General features: G+C 46.8%; 38 non-coding genes and 14 pseudogenes across 38 annotated transcripts; all 52 read right to left on the reverse strand.

Annotated features, from left to right (window-relative positions):
• Positions 1-173: 173 nt before the first annotated feature.
• LOC148797970 (5S ribosomal RNA) lies at positions 174-292 on the reverse strand. The gene has a single exon (XR_016072731.1). It is a non-coding gene; the product is annotated as a 5S ribosomal RNA (ribosomal RNA).
• A 355-nt stretch (positions 293-647) lies between these two features.
• LOC148797971 (5S ribosomal RNA) lies at positions 648-766 on the reverse strand. Its single transcript, XR_016074219.1, has one exon. It is a non-coding gene; the product is annotated as a 5S ribosomal RNA (ribosomal RNA).
• A 355-nt stretch (positions 767-1,121) lies between these two features.
• LOC148797972 (5S ribosomal RNA) lies at positions 1,122-1,240 on the reverse strand. Its single transcript, XR_016069873.1, has one exon. It is a non-coding gene; the product is annotated as a 5S ribosomal RNA (ribosomal RNA).
• Positions 1,241-1,594: 354 nt separating this feature from the next.
• On the reverse strand, positions 1,595-1,713 carry LOC148797973 (5S ribosomal RNA). The gene has a single exon (XR_016075060.1). It is a non-coding gene; the product is annotated as a 5S ribosomal RNA (ribosomal RNA).
• A 354-nt stretch (positions 1,714-2,067) lies between these two features.
• Positions 2,068-2,186, reverse strand: LOC148797974 (5S ribosomal RNA). The gene has a single exon (XR_016075071.1). It is a non-coding gene; the product is annotated as a 5S ribosomal RNA (ribosomal RNA).
• Positions 2,187-2,542: 356 nt separating this feature from the next.
• On the reverse strand, positions 2,543-2,661 carry LOC148797975 (5S ribosomal RNA). Its single transcript, XR_016074220.1, has one exon. It is a non-coding gene; the product is annotated as a 5S ribosomal RNA (ribosomal RNA).
• Positions 2,662-3,016: 355 nt separating this feature from the next.
• On the reverse strand, positions 3,017-3,135 carry LOC148797976 (5S ribosomal RNA; annotated as a pseudogene).
• Positions 3,136-3,489: 354 nt separating this feature from the next.
• Positions 3,490-3,608, reverse strand: LOC148797977 (5S ribosomal RNA). The gene has a single exon (XR_016072488.1). It is a non-coding gene; the product is annotated as a 5S ribosomal RNA (ribosomal RNA).
• A 355-nt stretch (positions 3,609-3,963) lies between these two features.
• Positions 3,964-4,082, reverse strand: LOC148797978 (5S ribosomal RNA). The gene has a single exon (XR_016074344.1). It is a non-coding gene; the product is annotated as a 5S ribosomal RNA (ribosomal RNA).
• A 355-nt stretch (positions 4,083-4,437) lies between these two features.
• Positions 4,438-4,556, reverse strand: LOC148797979 (5S ribosomal RNA; annotated as a pseudogene).
• A 354-nt stretch (positions 4,557-4,910) lies between these two features.
• Positions 4,911-5,029, reverse strand: LOC148797980 (5S ribosomal RNA). Its single transcript, XR_016073431.1, has one exon. It is a non-coding gene; the product is annotated as a 5S ribosomal RNA (ribosomal RNA).
• A 354-nt stretch (positions 5,030-5,383) lies between these two features.
• Positions 5,384-5,502, reverse strand: LOC148797981 (5S ribosomal RNA). Its single transcript, XR_016074222.1, has one exon. It is a non-coding gene; the product is annotated as a 5S ribosomal RNA (ribosomal RNA).
• A 355-nt stretch (positions 5,503-5,857) lies between these two features.
• LOC148797982 (5S ribosomal RNA) lies at positions 5,858-5,976 on the reverse strand (annotated as a pseudogene).
• A 354-nt stretch (positions 5,977-6,330) lies between these two features.
• Positions 6,331-6,449, reverse strand: LOC148797983 (5S ribosomal RNA). Its single transcript, XR_016072490.1, has one exon. It is a non-coding gene; the product is annotated as a 5S ribosomal RNA (ribosomal RNA).
• A 355-nt stretch (positions 6,450-6,804) lies between these two features.
• Positions 6,805-6,923, reverse strand: LOC148797984 (5S ribosomal RNA). Its single transcript, XR_016074345.1, has one exon. It is a non-coding gene; the product is annotated as a 5S ribosomal RNA (ribosomal RNA).
• Positions 6,924-7,278: 355 nt separating this feature from the next.
• On the reverse strand, positions 7,279-7,397 carry LOC148797985 (5S ribosomal RNA; annotated as a pseudogene).
• Positions 7,398-7,751: 354 nt separating this feature from the next.
• LOC148797986 (5S ribosomal RNA) lies at positions 7,752-7,870 on the reverse strand. Its single transcript, XR_016072491.1, has one exon. It is a non-coding gene; the product is annotated as a 5S ribosomal RNA (ribosomal RNA).
• A 355-nt stretch (positions 7,871-8,225) lies between these two features.
• LOC148797987 (5S ribosomal RNA) lies at positions 8,226-8,344 on the reverse strand. The gene has a single exon (XR_016074346.1). It is a non-coding gene; the product is annotated as a 5S ribosomal RNA (ribosomal RNA).
• A 355-nt stretch (positions 8,345-8,699) lies between these two features.
• On the reverse strand, positions 8,700-8,818 carry LOC148797988 (5S ribosomal RNA; annotated as a pseudogene).
• A 354-nt stretch (positions 8,819-9,172) lies between these two features.
• LOC148797989 (5S ribosomal RNA) lies at positions 9,173-9,291 on the reverse strand. Its single transcript, XR_016072492.1, has one exon. It is a non-coding gene; the product is annotated as a 5S ribosomal RNA (ribosomal RNA).
• Positions 9,292-9,646: 355 nt separating this feature from the next.
• Positions 9,647-9,765, reverse strand: LOC148797990 (5S ribosomal RNA). The gene has a single exon (XR_016074347.1). It is a non-coding gene; the product is annotated as a 5S ribosomal RNA (ribosomal RNA).
• A 355-nt stretch (positions 9,766-10,120) lies between these two features.
• Positions 10,121-10,239, reverse strand: LOC148797991 (5S ribosomal RNA; annotated as a pseudogene).
• A 354-nt stretch (positions 10,240-10,593) lies between these two features.
• LOC148797992 (5S ribosomal RNA) lies at positions 10,594-10,712 on the reverse strand. Its single transcript, XR_016073432.1, has one exon. It is a non-coding gene; the product is annotated as a 5S ribosomal RNA (ribosomal RNA).
• Positions 10,713-11,064: 352 nt separating this feature from the next.
• On the reverse strand, positions 11,065-11,183 carry LOC148797993 (5S ribosomal RNA). The gene has a single exon (XR_016074223.1). It is a non-coding gene; the product is annotated as a 5S ribosomal RNA (ribosomal RNA).
• Positions 11,184-11,538: 355 nt separating this feature from the next.
• On the reverse strand, positions 11,539-11,657 carry LOC148797994 (5S ribosomal RNA; annotated as a pseudogene).
• A 354-nt stretch (positions 11,658-12,011) lies between these two features.
• LOC148797995 (5S ribosomal RNA) lies at positions 12,012-12,130 on the reverse strand. The gene has a single exon (XR_016072493.1). It is a non-coding gene; the product is annotated as a 5S ribosomal RNA (ribosomal RNA).
• A 355-nt stretch (positions 12,131-12,485) lies between these two features.
• LOC148797996 (5S ribosomal RNA) lies at positions 12,486-12,604 on the reverse strand. The gene has a single exon (XR_016074348.1). It is a non-coding gene; the product is annotated as a 5S ribosomal RNA (ribosomal RNA).
• Positions 12,605-12,959: 355 nt separating this feature from the next.
• On the reverse strand, positions 12,960-13,078 carry LOC148797997 (5S ribosomal RNA; annotated as a pseudogene).
• Positions 13,079-13,432: 354 nt separating this feature from the next.
• LOC148797998 (5S ribosomal RNA) lies at positions 13,433-13,551 on the reverse strand. Its single transcript, XR_016073433.1, has one exon. It is a non-coding gene; the product is annotated as a 5S ribosomal RNA (ribosomal RNA).
• Positions 13,552-13,905: 354 nt separating this feature from the next.
• LOC148797999 (5S ribosomal RNA) lies at positions 13,906-14,024 on the reverse strand. The gene has a single exon (XR_016075723.1). It is a non-coding gene; the product is annotated as a 5S ribosomal RNA (ribosomal RNA).
• Positions 14,025-14,379: 355 nt separating this feature from the next.
• On the reverse strand, positions 14,380-14,498 carry LOC148798000 (5S ribosomal RNA). The gene has a single exon (XR_016075777.1). It is a non-coding gene; the product is annotated as a 5S ribosomal RNA (ribosomal RNA).
• A 354-nt stretch (positions 14,499-14,852) lies between these two features.
• LOC148798001 (5S ribosomal RNA) lies at positions 14,853-14,971 on the reverse strand. The gene has a single exon (XR_016075148.1). It is a non-coding gene; the product is annotated as a 5S ribosomal RNA (ribosomal RNA).
• A 355-nt stretch (positions 14,972-15,326) lies between these two features.
• LOC148798002 (5S ribosomal RNA) lies at positions 15,327-15,445 on the reverse strand (annotated as a pseudogene).
• Positions 15,446-15,799: 354 nt separating this feature from the next.
• Positions 15,800-15,918, reverse strand: LOC148798003 (5S ribosomal RNA). The gene has a single exon (XR_016071289.1). It is a non-coding gene; the product is annotated as a 5S ribosomal RNA (ribosomal RNA).
• A 354-nt stretch (positions 15,919-16,272) lies between these two features.
• Positions 16,273-16,391, reverse strand: LOC148798004 (5S ribosomal RNA). The gene has a single exon (XR_016074224.1). It is a non-coding gene; the product is annotated as a 5S ribosomal RNA (ribosomal RNA).
• Positions 16,392-16,746: 355 nt separating this feature from the next.
• Positions 16,747-16,865, reverse strand: LOC148798005 (5S ribosomal RNA; annotated as a pseudogene).
• Positions 16,866-17,219: 354 nt separating this feature from the next.
• LOC148798006 (5S ribosomal RNA) lies at positions 17,220-17,338 on the reverse strand. Its single transcript, XR_016071773.1, has one exon. It is a non-coding gene; the product is annotated as a 5S ribosomal RNA (ribosomal RNA).
• A 354-nt stretch (positions 17,339-17,692) lies between these two features.
• Positions 17,693-17,811, reverse strand: LOC148798007 (5S ribosomal RNA). The gene has a single exon (XR_016074906.1). It is a non-coding gene; the product is annotated as a 5S ribosomal RNA (ribosomal RNA).
• Positions 17,812-18,166: 355 nt separating this feature from the next.
• Positions 18,167-18,285, reverse strand: LOC148798008 (5S ribosomal RNA; annotated as a pseudogene).
• Positions 18,286-18,639: 354 nt separating this feature from the next.
• On the reverse strand, positions 18,640-18,758 carry LOC148798009 (5S ribosomal RNA). Its single transcript, XR_016072494.1, has one exon. It is a non-coding gene; the product is annotated as a 5S ribosomal RNA (ribosomal RNA).
• A 355-nt stretch (positions 18,759-19,113) lies between these two features.
• LOC148798010 (5S ribosomal RNA) lies at positions 19,114-19,232 on the reverse strand. The gene has a single exon (XR_016069812.1). It is a non-coding gene; the product is annotated as a 5S ribosomal RNA (ribosomal RNA).
• A 355-nt stretch (positions 19,233-19,587) lies between these two features.
• Positions 19,588-19,706, reverse strand: LOC148798011 (5S ribosomal RNA). The gene has a single exon (XR_016068788.1). It is a non-coding gene; the product is annotated as a 5S ribosomal RNA (ribosomal RNA).
• Positions 19,707-20,061: 355 nt separating this feature from the next.
• On the reverse strand, positions 20,062-20,180 carry LOC148798012 (5S ribosomal RNA; annotated as a pseudogene).
• A 354-nt stretch (positions 20,181-20,534) lies between these two features.
• LOC148798013 (5S ribosomal RNA) lies at positions 20,535-20,653 on the reverse strand. Its single transcript, XR_016075082.1, has one exon. It is a non-coding gene; the product is annotated as a 5S ribosomal RNA (ribosomal RNA).
• Positions 20,654-21,431: 778 nt separating this feature from the next.
• On the reverse strand, positions 21,432-21,550 carry LOC148798014 (5S ribosomal RNA). Its single transcript, XR_016075778.1, has one exon. It is a non-coding gene; the product is annotated as a 5S ribosomal RNA (ribosomal RNA).
• A 354-nt stretch (positions 21,551-21,904) lies between these two features.
• LOC148798015 (5S ribosomal RNA) lies at positions 21,905-22,023 on the reverse strand. Its single transcript, XR_016072732.1, has one exon. It is a non-coding gene; the product is annotated as a 5S ribosomal RNA (ribosomal RNA).
• Positions 22,024-22,378: 355 nt separating this feature from the next.
• Positions 22,379-22,497, reverse strand: LOC148798016 (5S ribosomal RNA). Its single transcript, XR_016069155.1, has one exon. It is a non-coding gene; the product is annotated as a 5S ribosomal RNA (ribosomal RNA).
• Positions 22,498-22,852: 355 nt separating this feature from the next.
• LOC148798017 (5S ribosomal RNA) lies at positions 22,853-22,971 on the reverse strand (annotated as a pseudogene).
• A 354-nt stretch (positions 22,972-23,325) lies between these two features.
• On the reverse strand, positions 23,326-23,444 carry LOC148798018 (5S ribosomal RNA). The gene has a single exon (XR_016071774.1). It is a non-coding gene; the product is annotated as a 5S ribosomal RNA (ribosomal RNA).
• Positions 23,445-23,798: 354 nt separating this feature from the next.
• LOC148798019 (5S ribosomal RNA) lies at positions 23,799-23,917 on the reverse strand. The gene has a single exon (XR_016074225.1). It is a non-coding gene; the product is annotated as a 5S ribosomal RNA (ribosomal RNA).
• Positions 23,918-24,272: 355 nt separating this feature from the next.
• LOC148798020 (5S ribosomal RNA) lies at positions 24,273-24,391 on the reverse strand (annotated as a pseudogene).
• Positions 24,392-24,745: 354 nt separating this feature from the next.
• Positions 24,746-24,864, reverse strand: LOC148798021 (5S ribosomal RNA). The gene has a single exon (XR_016072496.1). It is a non-coding gene; the product is annotated as a 5S ribosomal RNA (ribosomal RNA).
• Positions 24,865-24,882: the final 18 nt, after the last annotated feature.

The following is a 24,882-nucleotide window of genomic DNA, read 5'->3' on the forward strand; positions in this document are numbered from 1 at the left end:
GGGGCCCACAATGCATGACGAATGCCGAAAGCCCGGTTCTTGCATCGTTGCCATTCAGTAATGACGATCGTGCCGCAAATGGTCCGAGTATCCGACGCATTGTTTCCAGTTGTCTCCCAGAAACAACAAATGGAATTAGCAAATACAAATCAAAATAAAATATTAATAAAATTGGGGTGCAACACGAGGACTTCCCAGGAGGTCACCCATCCTAGTACTACTCTCGCCCAAGCACGCTTAACTTCGGAGTTCTGATTGGATCCGGTGCATTAGTGCTGGTATGATCGCACCCGTTTAATTCATGCTCGCTTAGATCTTTATGACCTATCTTGCTCCCTTCCATTAATTGTTTTAGATTTGAAAAAAATGTGTATGCAGCCTTCTTCCCTTGGTAACCATGCACAAGCTCCTACGTGAGCGGAGTGTTTGCTTTTCAGATCTGCCGCACCTCCGGATAGATGCAATACTATCGCGGGGCCCACAATGCACGACGAATGCCAAAAGCCCGGTTTTTTCACGGTTCCCATTCAGTAATGACAATCGTGCCGCAAATGGTCCGAGTATCCGGCGCGATGTTTGCGTTTGTCTCGCCGAAACGACAAATGGAATTTGCAAATACGATATCGAAATAAAATATTAATAAAATTGGGGTGCAACACGAGGACTTCCCAGGAGGTCACCCATCCTAGGACTACTCCCGCCCATGCACACTTAACTTCGGAGTTCTGATGGGATCCGGTGCATTAGTGCTGGTATGATCGCACCCGTTTAATTCATGCTCGCTTAGATCTTTATGCACTATCTTGCTCCCCTCCATTAATTGTTTTAGACTTGAAAAAACTGTGTATGCAGCCTTCCTCCCTTGGTAACCGTGCACAAGCTCCTACGTGAGCAGAGTGTTTGTTTTTCAGATCTGCCGCACCCCCGGATAGATGCAATACTATCGCGGGGCCCACAATGCACGACGAATGCCAAAAGCCCGGTTTTTGCACGGTTCCCATTCAGTAATGACGATCGTGCCGCAAATGGTCCGAGTATCCGGCGCGTTGTTTGAGTTTGTCTCGCCGACACGACAAATGGAATTTGCAAATACGATATCGAAATAAAATATTAATAAAATTGGGGTGAAACACAAGGACTTCCCAGGAGGTCACCCATCCTAATACTACTCTCGCCCAAGCACACTTAACTTCGGAGTTCTGATGGGATCCGGTGCATTAGTGCTGGTATGATCGCACCCGTTTAATTCATGCTCGCTTAGATCTTTATGCACTATCTTGCTCCCCTCCATTAATTGTTTTAGATTTGAAAAAACTGTGTATGCAGCCTTCCTCCCTTGGTAACCGTGCACAAGCTCCTACGTGAGCAGAGTGTTTGCATTTCAGATCTGCCGCACCCCCGGATAGATGCAATACTATCGCGGGGCCCACAATGCATGACGAATGCCGAAAGCCCGGTTCTTGCATCGTTGCCATTCAGTAATGACGATCGTGCCGCAAATGGTCCGAGTATCCGACGCATTGTTTCCAGTTGTCTCCCAGAAACAACAAATGGAATTTGCAAATACAAATCAAAATAAAATATTAATAAAATTGGGGTGCAACACGAGGACTTCCCAGGAGGTCACCCATCCTAGTACTACTCTCGCCCAAGCACGCTTAACTTCGGAGTTCTGATGGGATCCGGTGCATTAGTGCTGGTATGATCGCACCCGTTTAATTCATGCTCGCTTAGATCATTATGCACTATCTTGCTCCCCACCATTAATTGTTTTAGACTTGAAAAAACTGTGTATGCAGCCTTCCTCCCTTGGTAACCGTGCACAAGCTCTTACGTGAGCAGAGTGTTTGCTTTTTAGATCTGCCGCACCCCCGGATAGATGCAATACTATCGCGGGGCCCACAATGCATGACGAATGCCGAAAGCCCGGTTCTTGCATCGTTGCCATTCAGTAATGACGATCGTGCCGCAAATGGTCCGAGTATCCGACGCATTGTTTCCAGTTGTCTCCCAGAAACAACAAATGGAATTTGCAAATACAAATCAAAATAAAATATTAATAAAATTGGGGTGCAACACGAGGACTTCCCAGGAGGTCACCCATCCTAGTACTACTCTCGCCCAAGCACGCTTAACTTCGGAGTTCTGATGGGATCCGGTGCATTAGTGCTGGTATGATCGCACCCGTTTAATTCATGCTCGCTTAGATCTTTATGCACTATCTTGCTCCCCTCCATTAATTGTTTTAGACTTGAAAAAAACTGTGTATGCAGCCTTCCTCGCTTGGTAACCGTGCACAAGCTCTTACGTGAGCAGAGTGTTTGCTTTTTAGATCTGCCGCACCCCCGGATAGATGCAATACTATCGCGGGGCCGACAATGCACGACGAATGCCAAAAGCCCGGTTTTTTCACGGTTCCCATTCAGTAATGACAATCGTGCCGCAAATGGTCCGAGTATCCGGCGCGTTGTTTGCGTTTGTCTCGCCGTAACGACAAATGGAATTTGCAAATACGATATCGAAATAAAATATTAATAAAATTGGGGTGCAACACGAGGACTTCCCAGGAGGTCACCCATCCTAGGACTACTCCCGCCCATGCACACTTAACTTCGGAGTTCTGATGGGATCCGGTGCATTAGTGCTGGTATGATCGCACCCGTTTAATTCATGCTCGCTTAGATCTTTATGCACTATCTTGCTCCCCTCCATTAATTGTTTTAGACTTGAAAAAACTGTGTATGCAGCCTTCCTCCCTTGGTAACCGTGCACAAGCTCCTACGTGAGCAGAGTGTTTGCTTTTCAGATCTGCCGCACCCCCGGATAGATGCAATACTATCGCGGGGCCCACAATGCACGACGAATGCCAAAAGCCCGGTTTTTGCACGGTTCCCATTCAGTAATGACGATCGTGCCGCAAATGGTCCGAGTATCCGGCGCGTTGTTTGAGTTTGTCTCGCCGACACGACAAATGGAATTTGCAAATACGATATCGAAATAAAATATTAATAAAATTGGGGTGAAACACAAGGACTTCCCAGGAGGTCACCCATCCTAATACTACTCTCGCCCAAGCACACTTAACTTCGGAGTTCTGATGGGATCCGGTGCATTTGTGCTGGTATGATCGCACAAGTTTAATTCATGCTCGCTTAGATCTTTATGAACTATCTTGCTCCCTTCCATTAATTGTTTTAGATTTGAAAAAAATGTGTATGCTGCCTTCCTCCCTTGGTAACCGTGCACAAGCTCCTACGTGAGCGGAGTGTTTGTTTTTCAGATCTGCCGCACCTCCGGATAGATGCAATACTATCGCGGGGCCCACAATGCACGACGAATGCCGAAAGCCCGGTTCTTGCATCGTTGCCATTCAGTAATGACGATCGTGCCGCAAATGGTCCGAGTATCCGACGCATTGTTTCCAGTTGTCTCCCAGAAACAACAAATGGAATTTGCAAATACAAATCAAAATAAAATATTAATAAAATTGGGGTGCAACACGAGGACTTCCCAGGAGGTCACCCTTCCTAGTACTACTCTCGCCCAAGCACGCTTAACTTCGGAGTTCTGATGAGATCCGGTGCATTAGTGCTGGTATGATCGCACCCGTTTAATTCATGCTCGCTTAGATCTTTGTGCACTATCTTGCTCCCCTCCATTAATTGTTTTAGACTTGAAAAAACTGTGTATGCAGCCTTCCTCCCTTGGTAACCGTGCACAAGCTCTTACGTGAGCAGAGTGTTTGCTTTTTAGATCTGCCGCACCCCCGGATAGATGCAATACTATCGCGGGGCCCACAATGCACGACGAATGCCAAAAGCCCGGTTTTTTCACGGTTCTCATTCAGTAATGACGATTGTGCCGCAAATGGTCCGAGTATCCGGCGCGTTGTTTGCGTTTGTCTCGCCGAAACGACAAATGGAATTTGCAAATACGATATCGAAATAAAATATTAATAAAATTGGGGTGCAACACGAGGACTTCCCAGGAGGTCACCCATCCTAGCACTACTCCCGCCCATGCACACTTAACTTCGGAGTTCTGATGGGATCCGGTGCATTAGTGCTGGTATGATCGCACCCGTTTAATTCATGCTCGCTTAGATCTTTATGCACTATCTTGCTCCCCTCCATTAATTGTTTTAGACTTGAAAAAACTGTGTATGCAGCCTTCCTCCCTTGGTAACCGTGCACAAGCTCCTACGTGAGCAGAGTGTTTGCTTTTCAGATCTGCCGCACCCCCGGATAGATGCAATACTATCGCGGGGCCCACAATGCACGACGAATGCCAAAAGCCCGGTTTTTGCACGGTTCCCATTCAGTAATGACGATCGTGCCGCAAATGGTCCGAGTATCCGGCGCGTTGTTTGAGTTTGTCTCGCCGAAACGACAAATGGAATTTGCAAATACGATATCGAAATAAAATAATAATAAAATTGGGGTGCAACACGAGGACTTCCCAGGAGGTCACCCATCCTAGGACTACTCCCACCCATGCACACTTAACTTCGGAGTTCTGATGGGATCCGGTGCATTAGTGCTGGTATGATCTTACCCGTTTAATTCATGCTCGCTTAGATCTTTATGCACTATCTTGCTCCCCTCCATTAATTGTTTTAGATTTGAAAAAACTGTGTATGCAGCCTTCCTCCCTTGGTAACCGTGCACAAGCTCCTACGTGAGCAGAGTGTTTGCATTTCAGATCTGCCGCACCCCCGGATAGATGCAATACTATCGCGGGGCCCACAATGCATGACGAATGCCGAAAGCCCGGTTCTTGCATCGTTGCCATTCAGTAATGACGATCGTGCCGCAAATGGTCCGAGTATCCGACGCATTGTTTCCAGTTGTCTCCCAGAAACAACAAATGGAATTTGCAAATACAAATCAAAATAAAATATTAATAAAATTGGGGTGCAACATAGGGACTTCCCAGGAGGTCACCCATCCTAGTACTACTCTCGCCCAAGCACGCTTAACTTCGGAGTTCTGATGGGATCCGGTGCATTAGTGCTGGTATGATCGCACCCGTTTAATTCATGCTCGCTTAGATCTTTATGCACTATCTTGCTCCCCTCCATTAATTGTTTTAGACTTGAAAAAACTGTGTATGCAGCATTCCTCCCTTGTAACCGTGCACAAGCTCTTACGTGAGCAGAGTGTTTGCTTTTTAGATCTGCCGCACCCCCGGATAGATGCAATACTATCGCGGGGCCCACAATGCACGACGAATGCCAAAAGCCCGGTTTTTTCACGGTTCCCATTCAGTAATGACAATCGTGCCGCAAATGGTCCGAGTATCCGGCGCGTTGTTTGCGTTTGTCTCACCGAAACGACAAATGGAATTTGCAAATACGATATCGAAATAAAATATTAATAAAATTGGGGTGCAACACGAGGACTTCCCAGGAGGTCACCCATCCTAGGACTACTCCCGCCCATGCACACTTAACTTCGGAGTTCTGATGGGATCCGGTGCATTAGTGCTGGTATGATCGCACCCGTTTAATTCATGCTCGCTTAGATCTTTATGCACTATCTTGCTCCCCTCCATTAATTGTTTTAGACTTGAAAAAACTGTGTATGCAGCCTTCCTCCCTTGGTAACCGTGCACAAGCTCCTACGTGAGCAGAGTGTTTGCTTTTCAGATCTGCCGCACCCCCGGATAGATGCAATACTATCGCGGGGCCCACAATGCACGACGAATGCCAAAATCCCGGTTTTTGCACGGTTCCCATTCAGTAATGACGATCGTGCCGCAAATGGTCCGAGTATCCGGCGCGTTGTTTGAGTTTGTCTCGCCGACACGACAAATGGAATTTGCAAATACGATATCGAAATAAAATATTAATAAAATTGGGGTGAAACACAAGGACTTCCCAGGAGGTCACCCATCCTAATACTACTCTCGCCCAAGCACACTTAACTTCGGAGTTCTGATGGGATCCGGTGCATTTGTGCTGGTATGATCGCACAAGTTTAATTCATGCTCGCTTAGATCTTTATGAACTATCTTGCTCCCTTCCATTAATTGTTTTAGATTTGAAAAAAATGTGTATGCTGCCTTCCTCCCTTGGTAACCGTGCACAAGCTCCTACGTGAGCGGAGTGTTTGTTTTTCAGATCTGCCGCACCTCCGGATAGATGCAATACTATCGCGGGGCCCACAATGCACGACGAATGCCGAAAGCCCGGTTCTTGCATCGTTGCCATTCAGTAATGACGATCGTGCCGCAAATGGTCCGAGTATCCGACGCATTGTTTCCAGTTGTCTCCCAGAAACAACAAATGGAATTTGCAAATACAAATCAAAATAAAATATTAATAAAATTGGGGTGCAACACGAGGACTTCCCAGGAGGTCACCCTTCCTAGTACTACTCTCGCCCAAGCACGCTTAACTTCGGAGTTCTGATGAGATCCGGTGCATTAGTGCTGGTATGATCGCACCCGTTTAATTCATGCTCGCTTAGATCTTTGTGCACTATCTTGCTCCCCTCCATTAATTGTTTTAGACTTGAAAAAACTGTGTATGCAGCCTTCCTCCCTTGGTAACCGTGCACAAGCTCTTACGTGAGCAGAGTGTTTGCTTTTTAGATCTGCCGCACCCCCGGATAGATGCAATACTATCGCGGGGCCCACAATGCACGACGAATGCCAAAAGCCCGGTTTTTTCACGGTTCTCATTCAGTAATGACGATTGTGCCGCAAATGGTCCGAGTATCCGGCGCGTTGTTTGCGTTTGTCTCGCCGAAACGACAAATGGAATTTGCAAATACGATATCGAAATAAAATATTAATAAAATTGGGGTGCAACACGAGGACTTCCCAGGAGGTCACCCATCCTAGCACTACTCCCGCCCATGCACACTTAACTTCGGAGTTCTGATGGGATCCGGTGCATTAGTGCTGGTATGATCGCACCCGTTTAATTCATGCTCGCTTAGATCTTTATGCACTATCTTGCTCCCCTCCATTAATTGTTTTAGACTTGAAAAAACTGTGTATGCAGCCTTCCTCCCTTGGTAACCGTGCACAAGCTCCTACGTGAGCAGAGTGTTTGCTTTTCAGATCTGCCGCACCCCCGGATAGATGCAATACTATCGCGGGGCCCACAATGCACGACGAATGCCAAAAGCCCGGTTTTTGCACGGTTCCCATTCAGTAATGACGATCGTGCCGCAAATGGTCCGAGTATCCGGCGCGTTGTTTGAGTTTGTCTCGCCGAAACGACAAATGGAATTTGCAAATACGATATCGAAATAAAATAATAATAAAATTGGGGTGCAACACGAGGACTTCCCAGGAGGTCACCCATCCTAGGACTACTCCCACCCATGCACACTTAACTTCGGAGTTCTGATGGGATCCGGTGCATTAGTGCTGGTATGATCTTACCCGTTTAATTCATGCTCGCTTAGATCTTTATGCACTATCTTGCTCCCCTCCATTAATTGTTTTAGATTTGAAAAAACTGTGTATGCAGCCTTCCTCCCTTGGTAACCGTGCACAAGCTCCTACGTGAGCAGAGTGTTTGCATTTCAGATCTGCCGCACCCCCGGATAGATGCAATACTATCGCGGGGCCCACAATGCATGACGAATGCCGAAAGCCCGGTTCTTGCATCGTTGCCATTCAGTAATGACGATCGTGCCGCAAATGGTCCGAGTATCCGACGCATTGTTTCCAGTTGTCTCCCAGAAACAACAAATGGAATTTGCAAATACAAATCAAAATAAAATATTAATAAAATTGGGGTGCAACACGAGGACTTCCCAGGAGGTCACCCTTCCTAGTACTACTCTCGCCCAAGCACGCTTAACTTCGGAGTTCTGATGAGATCCGGTGCATTAGTGCTGGTATGATCGCACCCGTTTAATTCATGCTCGCTTAGATCTTTGTGCACTATCTTGCTCCCCTCCATTAATTGTTTTAGACTTGAAAAAACTGTGTATGCAGCCTTCCTCCCTTGGTAACCGTGCACAAGCTCTTACGTGAGCAGAGTGTTTGCTTTTTAGATCTGCCGCACCCCCGGATAGATGCAATACTATCGCGGGGCCCACAATGCACGACGAATGCCAAAAGCCCGGTTTTTTCACGGTTCTCATTCAGTAATGACGATTGTGCCGCAAATGGTCCGAGTATCCGGCGCGTTGTTTGCGTTTGTCTCGCCGAAACGACAAATGGAATTTGCAAATACGATATCGAAATAAAATATTAATAAAATTGGGGTGCAACACGAGGACTTCCCAGGAGGTCACCCATCCTAGCACTACTCCCGCCCATGCACACTTAACTTCGGAGTTCTGATGGGATCCGGTGCATTAGTGCTGGTATGATCGCACCCGTTTAATTCATGCTCGCTTAGATCTTTATGCACTATCTTGCTCCCCTCCATTAATTGTTTTAGACTTGAAAAAACTGTGTATGCAGCCTTCCTCCCTTGGTAACCGTGCACAAGCTCCTACGTGAGCAGAGTGTTTGCTTTTCAGATCTGCCGCACCCCCGGATAGATGCAATACTATCGCGGGGCCCACAATGCACGACGAATGCCAAAAGCCCGGTTTTTGCACGGTTCCCATTCAGTAATGACGATCGTGCCGCAAATGGTCCGAGTATCCGGCGCGTTGTTTGAGTTTGTCTCGCCGAAACGACAAATGGAATTTGCAAATACGATATCGAAATAAAATAATAATAAAATTGGGGTGCAACACGAGGACTTCCCAGGAGGTCACCCATCCTAGGACTACTCCCACCCATGCACACTTAACTTCGGAGTTCTGATGGGATCCGGTGCATTAGTGCTGGTATGATCTTACCCGTTTAATTCATGCTCGCTTAGATCTTTATGCACTATCTTGCTCCCCTCCATTAATTGTTTTAGATTTGAAAAAACTGTGTATGCAGCCTTCCTCCCTTGGTAACCGTGCACAAGCTCCTACGTGAGCAGAGTGTTTGCATTTCAGATCTGCCGCACCCCCGGATAGATGCAATACTATCGCGGGGCCCACAATGCATGACGAATGCCGAAAGCCCGGTTCTTGCATCGTTGCCATTCAGTAATGACGATCGTGCCGCAAATGGTCCGAGTATCCGACGCATTGTTTCCAGTTGTCTCCCAGAAACAACAAATGGAATTTGCAAATACAAATCAAAATAAAATATTAATAAAATTGGGGTGCAACACGAGGACTTCCCAGGAGGTCACCCTTCCTAGTACTACTCTCGCCCAAGCACGCTTAACTTCGGAGTTCTGATGAGATCCGGTGCATTAGTGCTGGTATGATCGCACCCGTTTAATTCATGCTCGCTTAGATCTTTGTGCACTATCTTGCTCCCCTCCATTAATTGTTTTAGACTTGAAAAAACTGTGTATGCAGCCTTCCTCCCTTGGTAACCGTGCACAAGCTCTTACGTGAGCAGAGTGTTTGCTTTTTAGATCTGCCGCACCCCCGGATAGATGCAATACTATCGCGGGGCCCACAATGCACGACGAATGCCAAAAGCCCGGTTTTTTCACGGTTCTCATTCAGTAATGACGATTGTGCCGCAAATGGTCCGAGTATCCGGCGCGTTGTTTGCGTTTGTCTCGCCGAAACGACAAATGGAATTTGCAAATACGATATCGAAATAAAATATTAATAAAATTGGGGTGCAACACGAGGACTTCCCAGGAGGTCACCCATCCTAGCACTACTCCCGCCCATGCACACTTAACTTCGGAGTTCTGATGGGATCCGGTGCATTAGTGCTGGTATGATCGCACCCGTTTAATTCATGCTCGCTTAGATCTTTATGCACTATCTTGCTCCCCTCCATTAATTGTTTTAGACTTGAAAAAACTGTGTATGCAGCCTTCCTCCCTTGGTAACCGTGCACAAGCTCCTACGTGAGCAGAGTGTTTGCTTTTCAGATCTGCCGCACCCCCGGATAGATGCAATACTATCGCGGGGCCCACAATGCACGACGAATGCCAAAAGCCCGGTTTTTGCACGGTTCCCATTCAGTAATGACGATCGTGCCGCAAATGGTCCGAGTATCCGGCGCGTTGTTTGAGTTTGTCTCGCCGAAACGACAAATGGAATTTGCAAATACGATATCGAAATAAAATAATAATAAAATTGGGGTGCAACACGAGGACTTCCCAGGAGGTCACCCATCCTAGGACTACTCCCACCCATGCACACTTAACTTCGGAGTTCTGATGGGATCCGGTGCATTAGTGCTGGTATGATCTTACCCGTTTAATTCATGCTCGCTTAGATCTTTATGCACTATCTTGCTCCCCTCCATTAATTGTTTTAGATTTGAAAAAACTGTGTATGCAGCCTTCCTCCCTTGGTAACCGTGCACAAGCTCCTACGTGAGCAGAGTGTTTGCATTTCAGATCTGCCGCACCCCCGGATAGATGCAATACTATCGCGGGGCCCACAATGCATGACGAATGCCGAAAGCCCGGTTCTTGCATCGTTGCCATTCAGTAATGACGATCGTGCCGCAAATGGTCCGAGTATCCGACGCATTGTTTCCAGTTGTCTCCCAGAAACAACAAATGGAATTTGCAAATACAAATCAAAATAAAATATTAATAAAATTGGGGTGCAACATAGGGACTTCCCAGGAGGTCACCCATCCTAGTACTACTCTCGCCCAAGCACGCTTAACTTCGGAGTTCTGATGGGATCCGGTGCATTAGTGCTGGTATGATCGCACCCGTTTAATTCATGCTCGCTTAGATCTTTATGCACTATCTTGCTCCCCTCCATTAATTGTTTGACTTGAAAAAACTGTGTATGCAGCATTCCTCCCTTGTAACCGTGCACAAGCTCTTACGTGAGCAGAGTGTTTGCTTTTTAGATCTGCCGCACCCCCGGATAGATGCAATACTATCGCGGGGCCCACAATGCACGACGAATGCCAAAAGCCCGGTTTTTTCACGGTTCCCATTCAGTAATGACAATCGTGCCGCAAATGGTCCGAGTATCCGGCGCGTTGTTTGCGTTTGTCTCACCGAAACGACAAATGGAATTTGCAAATACGATATCGAAATAAAATATTAATAAAATTGGGGTGCAACACGAGGACTTCCCAGGAGGTCACCCATCCTAGGACTACTCCCGCCCATGCACACTTAACTTCGGAGTTCTGATGGGATCCGGTGCATTAGTGCTGGTATGATCGCACCCGTTTAATTCATGCTCGCTTAGATCTTTATGCACTATCTTGCTCCCCTCCATTAATTGTTTTAGACTTGAAAAAACTGTGTATGCAGCCTTCCTCCCTTGGTAACCGTGCACAAGCTCCTACGTGAGCAGAGTGTTTGCTTTTCAGATCTGCCGCACCCCCGGATAGATGCAATACTATCGCGGGGCCCACAATGCACGACGAATGCCAAAAGCCCGGTTTTTGCACGGTTCCCATTCAGTAATGACGATCGTGCCGCAAATGGTCCGAGTATCCGGCGCGTTGTTTGAGTTTGTCTCGCCGACACGACAAATGGAATTTGCAAATACGATATCGAAATAAAATATTAATAAAATTGGGGTGAAACACAAGGACTTCCCAGGAGGTCACCCATCCTAATACTACTCTCGCCCAAGCACACTTAACTTCGGAGTTCTGATGGGATCCGGTGCATTTGTGCTGGTATGATCGCACAAGTTTAATTCATGCTCGCTTAGATCTTTATGAACTATCTTGCTCCCTTCCATTAATTGTTTTAGATTTGAAAAAAATGTGTATGCTGCCTTCCTCCCTTGGTAACCGTGCACAAGCTCCTACGTGAGCGGAGTGTTTGTTTTTCAGATCTGCCGCACCTCCGGATAGATGCAATACTATCGCGGGGCCCACAATGCACGACGAATGCCGAAAGCCCGGTTCTTGCATCGTTGCCATTCAGTAATGACGATCGTGCCGCAAATGGTCCGAGTATCCGACGCATTGTTTCCAGTTGTCTCCCAGAAACAACAAATGGAATTTGCAAATACAAATCAAAATAAAATATTAATAAAATTGGGGTGCAACACGAGGACTTCCCAGGAGGTCACCCTTCCTAGTACTACTCTCGCCCAAGCACGCTTAACTTCGGAGTTCTGATGAGATCCGGTGCATTAGTGCTGGTATGATCGCACCCGTTTAATTCATGCTCGCTTAGATCTTTGTGCACTATCTTGCTCCCCTCCATTAATTGTTTTAGACTTGAAAAAACTGTGTATGCAGCCTTCCTCCCTTGGTAACCGTGCACAAGCTCTTACGTGAGCAGAGTGTTTGCTTTTTAGATCTGCCGCACCCCCGGATAGATGCAATACTATCGCGGGGCCCACAATGCACGACGAATGCCAAAAGCCCGGTTTTTTCACGGTTCTCATTCAGTAATGACGATTGTGCCGCAAATGGTCCGAGTATCCGGCGCGTTGTTTGCGTTTGTCTCGCCGAAACGACAAATGGAATTTGCAAATACGATATCGAAATAAAATATTAATAAAATTGGGGTGCAACACGAGGACTTCCCAGGAGGTCACCCATCCTAGCACTACTCCCGCCCATGCACACTTAACTTCGGAGTTCTGATGGGATCCGGTGCATTAGTGCTGGTATGATCGCACCCGTTTAATTCATGCTCGCTTAGATCTTTATGCACTATCTTGCTCCCCTCCATTAATTGTTTTAGACTTGAAAAAACTGTGTATGCAGCCTTCCTCCCTTGGTAACCGTGCACAAGCTCCTACGTGAGCAGAGTGTTTGCTTTTCAGATCTGCCGCACCCCCGGATAGATGCAATACTATCGCGGGGCCCACAATGCACGACGAATGCCAAAAGCCCGGTTTTTGCACGGTTCCCATTCAGTAATGACGATCGTGCCGCAAATGGTCCGAGTATCCGGCGCGTTGTTTGAGTTTGTCTCGCCGAAACGACAAATGGAATTTGCAAATACGATATCGAAATAAAATAATAATAAAATTGGGGTGCAACACGAGGACTTCCCAGGAGGTCACCCATCCTAGGACTACTCCCACCCATGCACACTTAACTTCGGAGTTCTGATGGGATCCGGTGCATTAGTGCTGGTATGATCTTACCCGTTTAATTCATGCTCGCTTAGATCTTTATGCACTATCTTGCTCCCCTCCATTAATTGTTTTAGATTTGAAAAAACTGTGTATGCAGCCTTCCTCCCTTGGTAACCGTGCACAAGCTCCTACGTGAGCAGAGTGTTTGCATTTCAGATCTGCCGCACCCCCGGATAGATGCAATACTATCGCGGGGCCCACAATGCATGACGAATGCCGAAAGCCCGGTTCTTGCATCGTTGCCATTCAGTAATGACGATCGTGCCGCAAATGGTCCGAGTATCCGACGCATTGTTTCCAGTTGTCTCCCAGAAACAACAAATGGAATTTGCAAATACAAATCAAAATAAAATATTAATAAAATTGGGGTGCAACATAGGGACTTCCCAGGAGGTCACCCATCCTAGTACTACTCTCGCCCAAGCACGCTTAACTTCGGAGTTCTGATGGGATCCGGTGCATTAGTGCTGGTATGATCGCACCCGTTTAATTCATGCTCGCTTAGATCTTTATGCACTATCTTGCTCCCCTCCATTAATTGTTTTAGACTTGAAAAAACTGTGTATGCAGCATTCCTCCCTTGTAACCGTGCACAAGCTCTTACGTGAGCAGAGTGTTTGCTTTTTAGATCTGCCGCACCCCCGGATAGATGCAATACTATCGCGGGGCCCACAATGCACGACGAATGCCAAAAGCCCGGTTTTTTCACGGTTCCCATTCAGTAATGACAATCGTGCCGCAAATGGTCCGAGTATCCGGCGCGTTGTTTGCGTTTGTCTCACCGAAACGACAAATGGAATTTGCAAATACGATATCGAAATAAAATATTAATAAAATTGGGGTGCAACACGAGGACTTCCCAGGAGGTCACCCATCCTAGGACTACACCCGCCCATGCACACTTAACTTCGGAGTTCTGATGGGATCCGGTGCAATAGTGCTGGTATGATCGCACCCGTTTAATTCATGCTCGCTTAGATCTTTATGCACTATCTTGCTCCCCTCCATTAATTGTTTTAGACTTGAAAAAACTGTGTATGCAGCCTTCCTCCCTTGGTAACCGTGCACAAGCTCCTACGTGAGCAGAGTGTTTGCTTTTCAGATCTGCCGCACCCCCGGATAGATGCAATACTATCGCGGGGCCCACAATGCACGACGAATGCCAAAAGCCCGGTTTTTGCACGGTTCTCATACAGTAATGACGATTGTGCCGCAAATGGTCCGAGTATCCGGCGCGTTGTTTGCGTTTGTCTCGCCGAAACGACAAATGGAATTTGCAAATACGATATCGAAATAAAATATTAATAAAATTGGGGTGCAACACGAGGACTTCACAGGAGGTCACCCATCCTAGTACTACGCTCGCCCAAGCACACTTAACTTCGGAGTTCTGATGGGATCCGGTGCATTAGTGTTGGTATGATCGCACCCGTTTAATTCATGCTCGCTTAGATCTTTATGCACTATCTTGCTCCCCTCCATTAATTGTTTTAGATTTGAAAAAACTGTGTATGCAGCCTTCCTCCCTTGGTAACCGTGAACAAGCTCCTACGTGAGCAGAGTGTTTGCATTTCAGATCTGCCGCACCCCCGGATAGATGCAATACTATCGCGGGGCCCACAATGCATGACGAATGCCGAAAGCCCGGTTCTTGCATCGTTGCCATTCAGTAATGACGATCGTGCCGCAAATGGTCCGAGTATCCGACGCATTGTTTCCAGTTGTCTCCCAGAAACAACAAATGGAATTAGCAAATACAAATCAAAATAAAATATTAATAAAATTGGGGGGCAACACGAGGACTTCCCAGGAGGTCACCCATCCTAGTACTACTCTCGCCCAAGCACGCTTAACTTCGGAGTTCTGATTGGATCCGGTGCATTAGTGCTGGTATGATCGCACCCGTTTAATTCATGCTCGCTTAGATCTTTATGACATATCTTGCTCCCTTCCATTAATTGTTTTAGATTTGAAAAAAATGTGTATGCAGCCTTCTTCCCTTGATAACCGTGCACACGCTCCTACGTGAGCGGAGTGTTTGCTTTTCAGATCTGCCGCACCTCCGGATAGATGCAATACTATCGCGGGGCCCACAATGCACGACGAATGCCAAAAGCCCGGTTTTTTCACGGTTCCCATTCAGTAATGACAATCGTGCCGCAAATGGTCCGAGTATCCGGCGCGTTGTTTGCGTTTGTCTCGCCGAAACGACAAATGGAATTTGCAAATACGATATCGAAATAAAATATTAATAAAATTGGGGTGCAACACGAGGACTTCCCAGGAGGTCACCCATCCTAGGACTACTCCCGCCCATGCACACTTAACTTCGGAGTTCTGATGGGATCCGGTGCATTAGTGCTGGTATGATCTTACCCGTTTAATTCATGCTCGCTTAGATCTTTATGCACTATCTTGCTCCCCTCCATTAATTGTTTTAGATTTGAAAAAACTGTGTATGCAGCCTTCCTCCCTTGGTAACCGTGCACAAGCTCCTACGTGAGCAGAGTGTTTGCATTTCAGATCTGCCGCACCCCCGGATAGATGCAATACTATCGCGGGGCCCACAATGCATGACGAATGCCGAAAGCCCGGTTCTTGCATCGTTGCCATTCAGTAATGACGATCGTGCCGCAAATGGTCCGAGTATCCGACGCATTGTTTCCAGTTGTCTCCCAGAAACAACAAATGGAATTTGCAAATACAAATCAAAATAAAATATTAATAAAATTGGGGTGCAACACAGGGACTTCCCAGGAGGTCACCCATCCTAGTACTACTCTCGCCCAAGCACGCTTAACTTCGGAGTTCTGATGGGATCCGGTGCATTAGTGCTGGTATGATCGCACCCGTTTAATTCATGCTCGCTTAGATCTTTATGCACTATCTTGCTCCCCTCCATTAATTGTTTTAGACTTGAAAAAACTGTGTATGCAGCCTTCCTCCCTTGTAACCGTGCACAAGCACTTACGTGAGCAGAGTGTTTGCTTTTTAGATCTGCCGCACCCCCGGATAGATGCAATACTATCGCGGGGCCCACAATGCACGACGAATGCCAAAAGCCCGGTTTTTTCACGGTTCCCATTCAGTAATGACAATCGTGCCGCAAATGGTCCGAGTATCCGGCGCGTTGTTTGCGTTTGTCTCACCGAAACGACAAATGGAATTTGCAAATACGATATCGAAATAAAATATTAATAAAATTGGGGTGCAACACGAGGACTTCCCAGGAGGTCACCCATCCTAGGACTACTCCCGCCCATGCACACTTAACTTCGGAGTTCTGATGGGATCCGGTGCATTAGTGCTGGTATGATCGCACCCGTTTAATTCATGCTCGCTTAGATCTTTATGCACTATCTTGCTCCCCTCCATTAATTGTTTTAGACTTGAAAAAACTGTGTATGCAGCCTTCCTCCCTTGGTAACCGTGCACAAGCTCCTACGTGAGCAGAGTGTTTGCTTTTCAGATCTGCCGCACCCCCGGATAGATGCAATACTATCGCGGGGCCCACAATGCACGACGAATGCCAAAAGCCCGGTTTTTGCACGGTTCTCATACAGTAATGACGATTGTGCCGCAAATGGTCCGAGTATCCGGCGCGTTGTTTGCGTTTGTCTCGCCGAAACGACAAATGGAATTTGCAAATACGATATCGAAATAAAATATTAATAAAATTGGCTTGCAACACGAGGACTTCACAGGAGGTCACCCATCCTAGTACTACGCTCGCCCAAGCACACTTAACTTCGGAGTTCTGATGGGATCCGGTGCATTAGTGTTGGTATGATCGCACCCGTTTAATTCATGCTCGCTTAGATCTTTATGCACTATCTTGCTCCCCTCCATTAATTGTTTTAGATTTGAAAAAACTGTGTATGCAGCCTTCCTCCCTTGGTAACCGTGAACAAGCTCCTACTTGAGCAGAGTGTTTGCATTTCAGATCTGCCGCACCCCCGGATAGATGCAATACTATCGCGGGGCCCACAATGCATGACGAATGCCGAAAGCCCGGTTCTTGCATCGTTGCCATTCAATAATGACGATCGTGCCGCAAATGGTCCGAGTATCCGACGCATTGTTTCCAGTTGTCTCCCAGAAACAACAAATGGAATTTGCAAATACAAATCAAAATAAAATATTAATAAAATTGGGTTGCAACACGAGGACTTCCCAGGAGGTCACCCATCCTAGTACTACTCTCGCCCAAGCACGCTTAACTTCGGAGTTCTGATGGGATCCGGTGCATTAGTGCTGGTATGATCGCACCCGTTTAATTCATGCTCGCTTAGATCTTTATGCACTATCTTGCTCCCCTCCATTAATTGTTTTAGACTTGAAAAAACTGTGTATGCTGCCTTCCTCCCTTGTAACCGTGCACAAGCTCTTACGTGAGCAGAGTGTTTGCTTTTTAGATCTGCCGCACCCCCGGATAGATGCAATACTATCGCGGGGCCCACAATGCACGACGAATGCCAAAAGCCCGGTTTTTTCACGGTTCCCATTCAGTAGTGACAATCGTGCCGCAAATGGTCCGAGTATCCGGCGCGTTGTTTGCGTTTGTCTCGCCGAAACGACAAATGGAATTTGCAAATACGATATCGAAATAAAATATTAATAAAATTGGGGTGCAACACGAGGACTTCCCAGGAGGTCACCCATCCTAGGACTACTCCCGCCCATGCACACTTAACTTCGGAGTTCTAATGGGATCCGGTGCATTAGTGCTGGTATGATCGCACCCGTTTAATTCATGCTCGCTTAGATCTTTATGCACTATCTTGCTCCCCTCCATTAATTGTTTTAGACTTGAAAAAACTGTGTATGCAGCCTTCCTCCCTTGGTAACCGTGCACAAGCTCCTACGTGAGCAGAGTGTTTGCTTTTCAGATCTGCCGCACCCCCGGATAGATGCAATACTATCGCGGGGCCCACAATGCACGACGAATGCCAAAAGCCCGGTTTTTGCACGGTTCCCATTCAGTAATGACGATCGTGCCGCAAATGGTCCGAGTATCCGGCGCGTTGTTTGAGTTTGTCTCGCCGACACGACAAATGGAATTTGCAAATACGATATCGAAATAAAATATTAATAAAATTGGGGTGAAACACAAGGACTTCCCAGGAGGTCACCCATCCTAATACTACTCTCGCCCAAGCACACTTAACTTCGGAGTTCTGATGGGATCCGGTGCATTTGTGCTGGTATGATCGCACAAGTTTAATTCATGCTCGCTTAGATCTTTATGAACTATCTTGCTCCCTTCCATTAATTGTTTTAGATTTGAAAAAAATGTGTATGCAGCCTTCCTCCCTTCTTAACCGTGCACAAGCTCCTACGTGAGCGGACTGTTTGCTTTTCAGATCTGCCGCACCTCCGGATAGATGCAATACTATCGCGGGGCCCACAATGCACGACGAATGCCGAAAGCCCGGTTCTTGCATCGTTGCCATTCAGTAATGACGATCGTGCCGCAAATGGTCCGAGTATCCGACGCATTGTTTCCAGTTGTCTCCCAGAAACAACAAATGGAATTTGCAAATACAAATCAAAATAAAATATTAATAAAATTGGGGTGCAACACGAGGACTTCCCAGGAGGTCACCCTTCCTAGTACTACTCTCGCCCAAGCACGCTTAACTTCGGAGTTCTGATGAGATCCGGTGCATTAGTGCTGGTATGATCGCACCCGTTTAATTCATGCTCGCTTAGATCTTTGTGCACTATCTTGCTCCCCTCCATTAATTGTTTTAGACTTGAAAAAACTGTGTATGCAGCCTTCCTCCCTTGGTAACCGTGCACAAGCTCCTACGTGAGCAGAGTGTTTGCTTTTCAGATCTGTCGCACCCCCGGATAGATGCAATACTATCGCGGGGCCCACAATGCACGACGAATGCCAAAAGCCCGGTTTTTGCACGGTTCTCATTCAGTAATGACGATTGTGCCGCAAATGGTCCGAGTATCCGGCGCGTTGTTTGCGTTTGTCTCGCCGAAACGACAAATGGAATTTGCAAATACGATATCGAAATAAAATATTAATAAAATTGGGGTGCAACACGAGGACTTCACAGGAGGTCACCCATCCTAGTACTACTCTCGCCCAAGCACGCTTAACTTCGGAGTTCTAATGGGATCCAGTGCATTTGTGCTGCTATGATCGCACCCGTTTAATTCATGCTCGCTTAGATCTTTATGCACTATCTTGCTCCCCTCCATCAATTGTTTTAGACTTGAAAAAACTGTGTATGCAGCCTTCCTCCCTTGGTAACCGTGCACAAGCTCTTACGTGAGCAGAGTGTTTGCTTTTTAGATCTGCCGCACCCCCGGATAGATGCAATACTATCGCGGGGCCCACAATGCACGACGAATGCCAAAAGCCCGGTTTTTGCACGGTTCTCATTCAGTAATGACGATTGTGCCGCAAATGGTCCGAGTATCCGGCGCGTTGTTTGCGTTTGTCTCGCCGAAACAACAAATGGAATTTGCAAATACGATATCGAAATAAAATATTAATAAAATTGGGGAGCAACACGAGGACTTCCCAGGAGGTCACCCATCCTAGGACTACTCCCGCCCATGCACACTTAACTTCGGAGTTCTGATGGGATCCGGTGCATTAGTGCTGGTATGATCGCACCCGTTTAATTCATGCTCGCTTAGATCTTTATGCACTATCTTGCTCCCCTCCATTAATTGTTTTAGACTTGAAAAAACTGTGTATGCAGCCTTCCTCCCTTGGTAACCGTGCACAAGCTCCTACGTGAGCAGAGTGTTTGCTTTTCAGATCTGTCGCACCCCCGGATAGATGCAATACTATCGCGGGGCCCACAATGCACGACGAATGCCAAAAGCCCGGTTTTTGCACGGTTCCCATTCAGTAATGACGATCGTGCCGCAAATGGTCCGAGTATCCGGCGCGTTGTTTGAGTTTGTCTCGCCGAAACGACAAATGGAATTTGCAAATACGATATCGAAATAAAATATTAATAAAATTGGGGTGCAACACGAGGACTTCCCAGGAGGTCACCCATCCTAGGACTACTCCCACCCATGCACACTTAACTTCGGAGTTCTGATGGGATCCGGTGCATTAGTGCTGGTATGATCTTACCCGTTTAATTCATGCTCGCTTAGATCTTTATGCACTATCTTGCTCCCCTCCATTAATTGTTTTAGATTTGAAAAAACTGTGTATGCAGCCTTCCTCCCTTGGTAACCGTGCACAAGCTCCTACGTGAGCAGAGTGTTTGCATTTCAGATCTGCCGCACCCCCGGATAGATGCAATACTATCGCGGGGCCCACAATGCATGACGAATGCCGAAAGCCCGGTTCTTGCATCGTTGCCATTCAGTAATGACGATCGTGCCGCAAATGGTCCGAGTATCCGACGCATTGTTTCCAGTTGTCTCCCAGAAACAACAAATGGAATTTGCAAATACAAATCAAAATAAAATATTAATAAAATTGGGGTGCAACACGAGGACTTCCCAGGAGGTCACCCATCCTAGTACTACTCTCGCCCAAGCACGCTTAACTTCGGAGTTCTGATGGGATCCGGTGCATTAGTGCTGGTATGATCGCACCCGTTTAATTCATGCTCGCTTAGATCTTTATGCACTATCTTGCTCCCCTCCATTAATTGTTTTAGACTTGAAAAAACTGTGTATGCAGCCTTCCTCCCTTGGTAACCGTGCACAAGCTCTTACGTGAGCAGAGTGTTTGCTTTTTAGATCTGCCGCACCCCCGGATAGATGCAATACTATCGCGGGGGCCCACAATGCATGACGAATGCCGAAAGCCCGGTTCTTGCATCGTTGCCATTCAGTAATGACGATCGTGCCGCAAATGGTCCGAGTATCCGACGCGTTGTTTGCGTTTGTCTCACCGAAACGACAAATGGAATTTGCAAATACGATATCGAAATAAAATATTAATAAAATTGGGGTGCAACACGAGGACTTCCCAGGAGGTCACCCATCCTAGGACTACTCCCGCCCATGCACACTTAACTTCGGAGTTCTGATGGTATGATCGCACCCGTTTAATTCATGCTCGCTTAGATCTTTATGCACTATCTTGCTCCCCTCCATTAATTGTTTTAGACTTGAAAAAACTGTGTATGCAGCCTTCCTCCCTTGGTAACCGTGCACAAGCTCCTACGTGAGCAGAGTGTTTGCTTTTCAGATCTGCCGCACCCCCGGATAGATGCAATACTATCGCGGGGCCCACAATGCACGACGAATGCCAAAAGCCCGGTTTTTGCACGGTTCTCATACAGTAATGACGATTTGTTTGCGTTTGTCTCGCCGAAACGACAAATGGAATTTGCAAATACGATATCGAAATAAAATATTAATAAAATTGGGGTGCAACACGAGGACTTCACAGGAGGTCACCCATCCTAGTACTACGCTCGCCCAAGCACACTTAACTTCGGAGTTCTGATGGGATCCGGTGCATTAGTGTTGGTATGATCGCACCCGTTTAATTCATGCTCGCTTAGATCTTTATGCACTATCTTGCTCCCCTCCATTAATTGTTTTAGATTTGAAAAAACTGTGTATGCAGCCTTCCTCCCTTGGTAACCGTGAACAAGCTCCTACGTGAGCAGAGTGTTTGCATTTCAGATCTGCCGCACCCCCGGATAGATGCAATACTATCGCGGGGCCCACAATGCATGACGAATGCCGAAAGCCCGGTTCTTGCATCGTTGCCATTCAGTAATGACGATCGTGCCGCAAATGGTCCGAGTATCCGACGCATTGTTTCCAGTTGTCTCCCAGAAACAACAAATGGAATTAGCAAATACAAATCAAAATAAAATATTAATAAAATTGGGGTGCAACACGAGGACTTCCCAGGAGGTCACCCATCCTAGTACTACTCTCGCCCAAGCACGCTTAACTTCGGAGTTCTGATTGGATCCGGTGCATTAGTGCTGGTATGATCGCACCCGTTTAATTCATGCTCGCTTAGATCTTTATGACCTATCTTGCTCCCTTCCATTAATTGTTTTAGATTTGAAAAAAATGTGTATGCAGCCTTCTTCCCTTGGTAACCGTGCACAAGCTCCTACGTGAGCGGAGTGTTTGCTTTTCAGATCTGCCACACCTCCGGATAGATGCAATACTATCGCGGGGCCCACAATGCACGACGAATGCCAAAAGCCCGGTTTTTTCACGGTTCCCATTCAGTAATGACAATCGTGCCGCAAATGGTCCGAGTATCCGGCGCGTTGTTTGCGTTTGTCTCGCCGAAACGACAAATGGAATTTGCAAATACGATATCGAAATAAAATATTAATAAAATTGGGGTGCAACACGAGGACTTCCCAGGAGGTCACCCATCCTAGGACTACTCCCGCCCATGCATACTTAACTTCGGAGTTCTGATGGGATCCGGTGCATTAGTGCTGGTATGATCGCACCCGTTTAATTCATGCTCGCTTAGATCTTTATGCACTATCTTGCTCCCCTCCATTAATTGTTTTAGACTTGAAAAAACTGTGTATGCAGCCTTCCTCCCTTGGTAACCGTGCACAAGCTCCTACGTGAGCAGAGTGTTTGTTTTTCAGATCTGCCGCTCCCCCGGATAGATGCAATACTATCGCGGGGCCCACAATGCACAATGAATGCCAAAAGCCCGGTTTTTGCACGGTTCCCATTCAGTAATGACGATCGTGCCGCAAATGGTCCGAGTATCCGGCGCGTTGTTTGAGTTTGTCTCGCCGACACAACAAATGGAATTTGCAAATACGATATCGAAATAAAATATTAATAAAATTGGGGTGAAACACAAGGACTTCCCAGGAGGTCACCCATCCTAATACTACTCTCGCCCAAGCACACTTAACTTCGGAGTTCTGATGGGATCCGGTGCATTAGTGCTGGTATGATCGCTCCCGTTTAATTCATGCTCGCTTAGATCTTTATGCACTATCTTGCTCCCCTCCATTAATTGTTTTAGATTTGAAAAAACTGTGTATGCAGCCTTCCTCCCTTGGTAACCGTGCACAAGCTCCTACGTGAGCAGAGTGTTTGCATTTCAGATCTGCCGCACCCCCGGATAGATGCAATACTATCGCGGGGCCCACAATGCATGACGAATGCCGAAAGCCCGGTTCTTGCATCGTTGCCATTCAATAATGACGATCGTGCCGCAAATGGTCCGAGTATCCGACGCATTGTTTCCAGTTGTCTCCCAGAAACAACAAATGGAATTTGCAAATACAAATCAAAATAAAATATTAATAAAATTGGGTTGCAACACGAGGACTTCCCAGGAGGTCACCCATCCTAGTACTACTCTCGCCCAAGCACGCTTAACTTCGGAGTTCTGATGGGATCCGGTGCATTAGTGCTGGTATGATCGCACCCGTTTAATTCATGCTCGCTTAGATCTTTATGCACTATCTTGCTCCCCTCCATTAATTGTTTTAGACTTGAAAAAACTGTGTATGCTGCCTTCCTCCCTTGTAACCGTGCACAAGCTCTTACGTGAGCAGAGTGTTTGCTTTTTAGATCTGCCGCACCCCCGGATAGATGCAATACTATCGCGGGGCCCACAATGCACGACGAATGCCAAAAGCCCGGTTTTTTCACGGTTCCCATTCAGTAATGACAATCGTGCCGCAAATGGTCCGAGTATCCGGCGCGTTGTTTGCGTTTGTCTCGCCGAAACGACAAATGGAATTTGCAAATACGATATCGAAATAAAATATTAATAAAATTGGGGTGCAACACGAGGACTTCCCAGGAGGTCACCCATCCTAGGACTACTCCCGCCCATGCACACTTAACTTCGGAGTTCTGATGGGATCCGGTGCATTAGTGCTGGTATGATCGCACCCGTTTAATTCATGCTCGCTTAGATCTTTATGCACTATCTTGCTCCCCTCCATTAATTGTTTTAGACTTGAAAAAACTGTGTATGCAGCCTTCCTCCCTTGGTAACCGTGCACAAGCTCCTACGTGAGCAGAGTGTTTGCTTTTCAGATCTGCCGCACCCCCGGATAGATGCAATACTATCGCGGGGCCCACAATGCACGACGAACGCCAAAAGCCCGGTTTTTGCACGGTTCCCATTCAGTAATGACGATCGTGCCGCAAATGGTCCGAGTATCCGGCGCGTTGTTTGAGTTTGTCTCGCCGACACGACAAATGGAATTTGCAAATACGATATCGAAATAAAATATTAATAAAATTGGGGTGAAACACAAGGACTTCCCAGGAGGTCACCCATCCTAATACTACTCTCGCCCAAGCACACTTAACTTCGGAGTTCTGATGGGATCCGGTGCATTTGTGCTGGTATGATCGCACAAGTTTAATTCATGCTCGCTTAGATCTTTATGAACTATCTTGCTCCCTTCCATTAATTGTTTTAGATTTGAAAAAAATGTGTATGCAGCCTTCCTCCCTTCTTAACCGTGCACAAGCTCCTACGTGAGCGGAGTGTTTGCTTTTCAGATCTGCCGCACCTCCGGATAGATGCAATACTATCGCGGGGCCCACAATGCACGACGAATGCCGAAAGCACGGTTCTTGCATCGTTGCCATTCAGTAATGACGATCGTGCCGCAAATGGTCCGAGTATCCGACGCATTGTTTCCTGTTGTCTCCCAGAAACAACAAATGGAATTTGCAAATACAAATCAAAATAAAATATTAATAAAATTGGGGTGCAACACGAGGACTTCCCAGGAGGTCACCCTTCCTAGTACTACTCTCGCCCAAGCACGCTTAACTTCGGAGTTCTGATGAGATCCGGTGCATTAGTGCTGGTATGATCGCACCCGTTTAATTCATGCTCGCT

The sequence above is a fragment of the Nelumbo nucifera genome, chromosome 4 (genome assembly GCF_055504915.1).
Source record: "Nelumbo nucifera cultivar China Antique chromosome 4, China Antique-T2T, whole genome shotgun sequence".
NCBI classification, from domain to species: domain Eukaryota; kingdom Viridiplantae; phylum Streptophyta; class Magnoliopsida; order Proteales; family Nelumbonaceae; genus Nelumbo; species Nelumbo nucifera.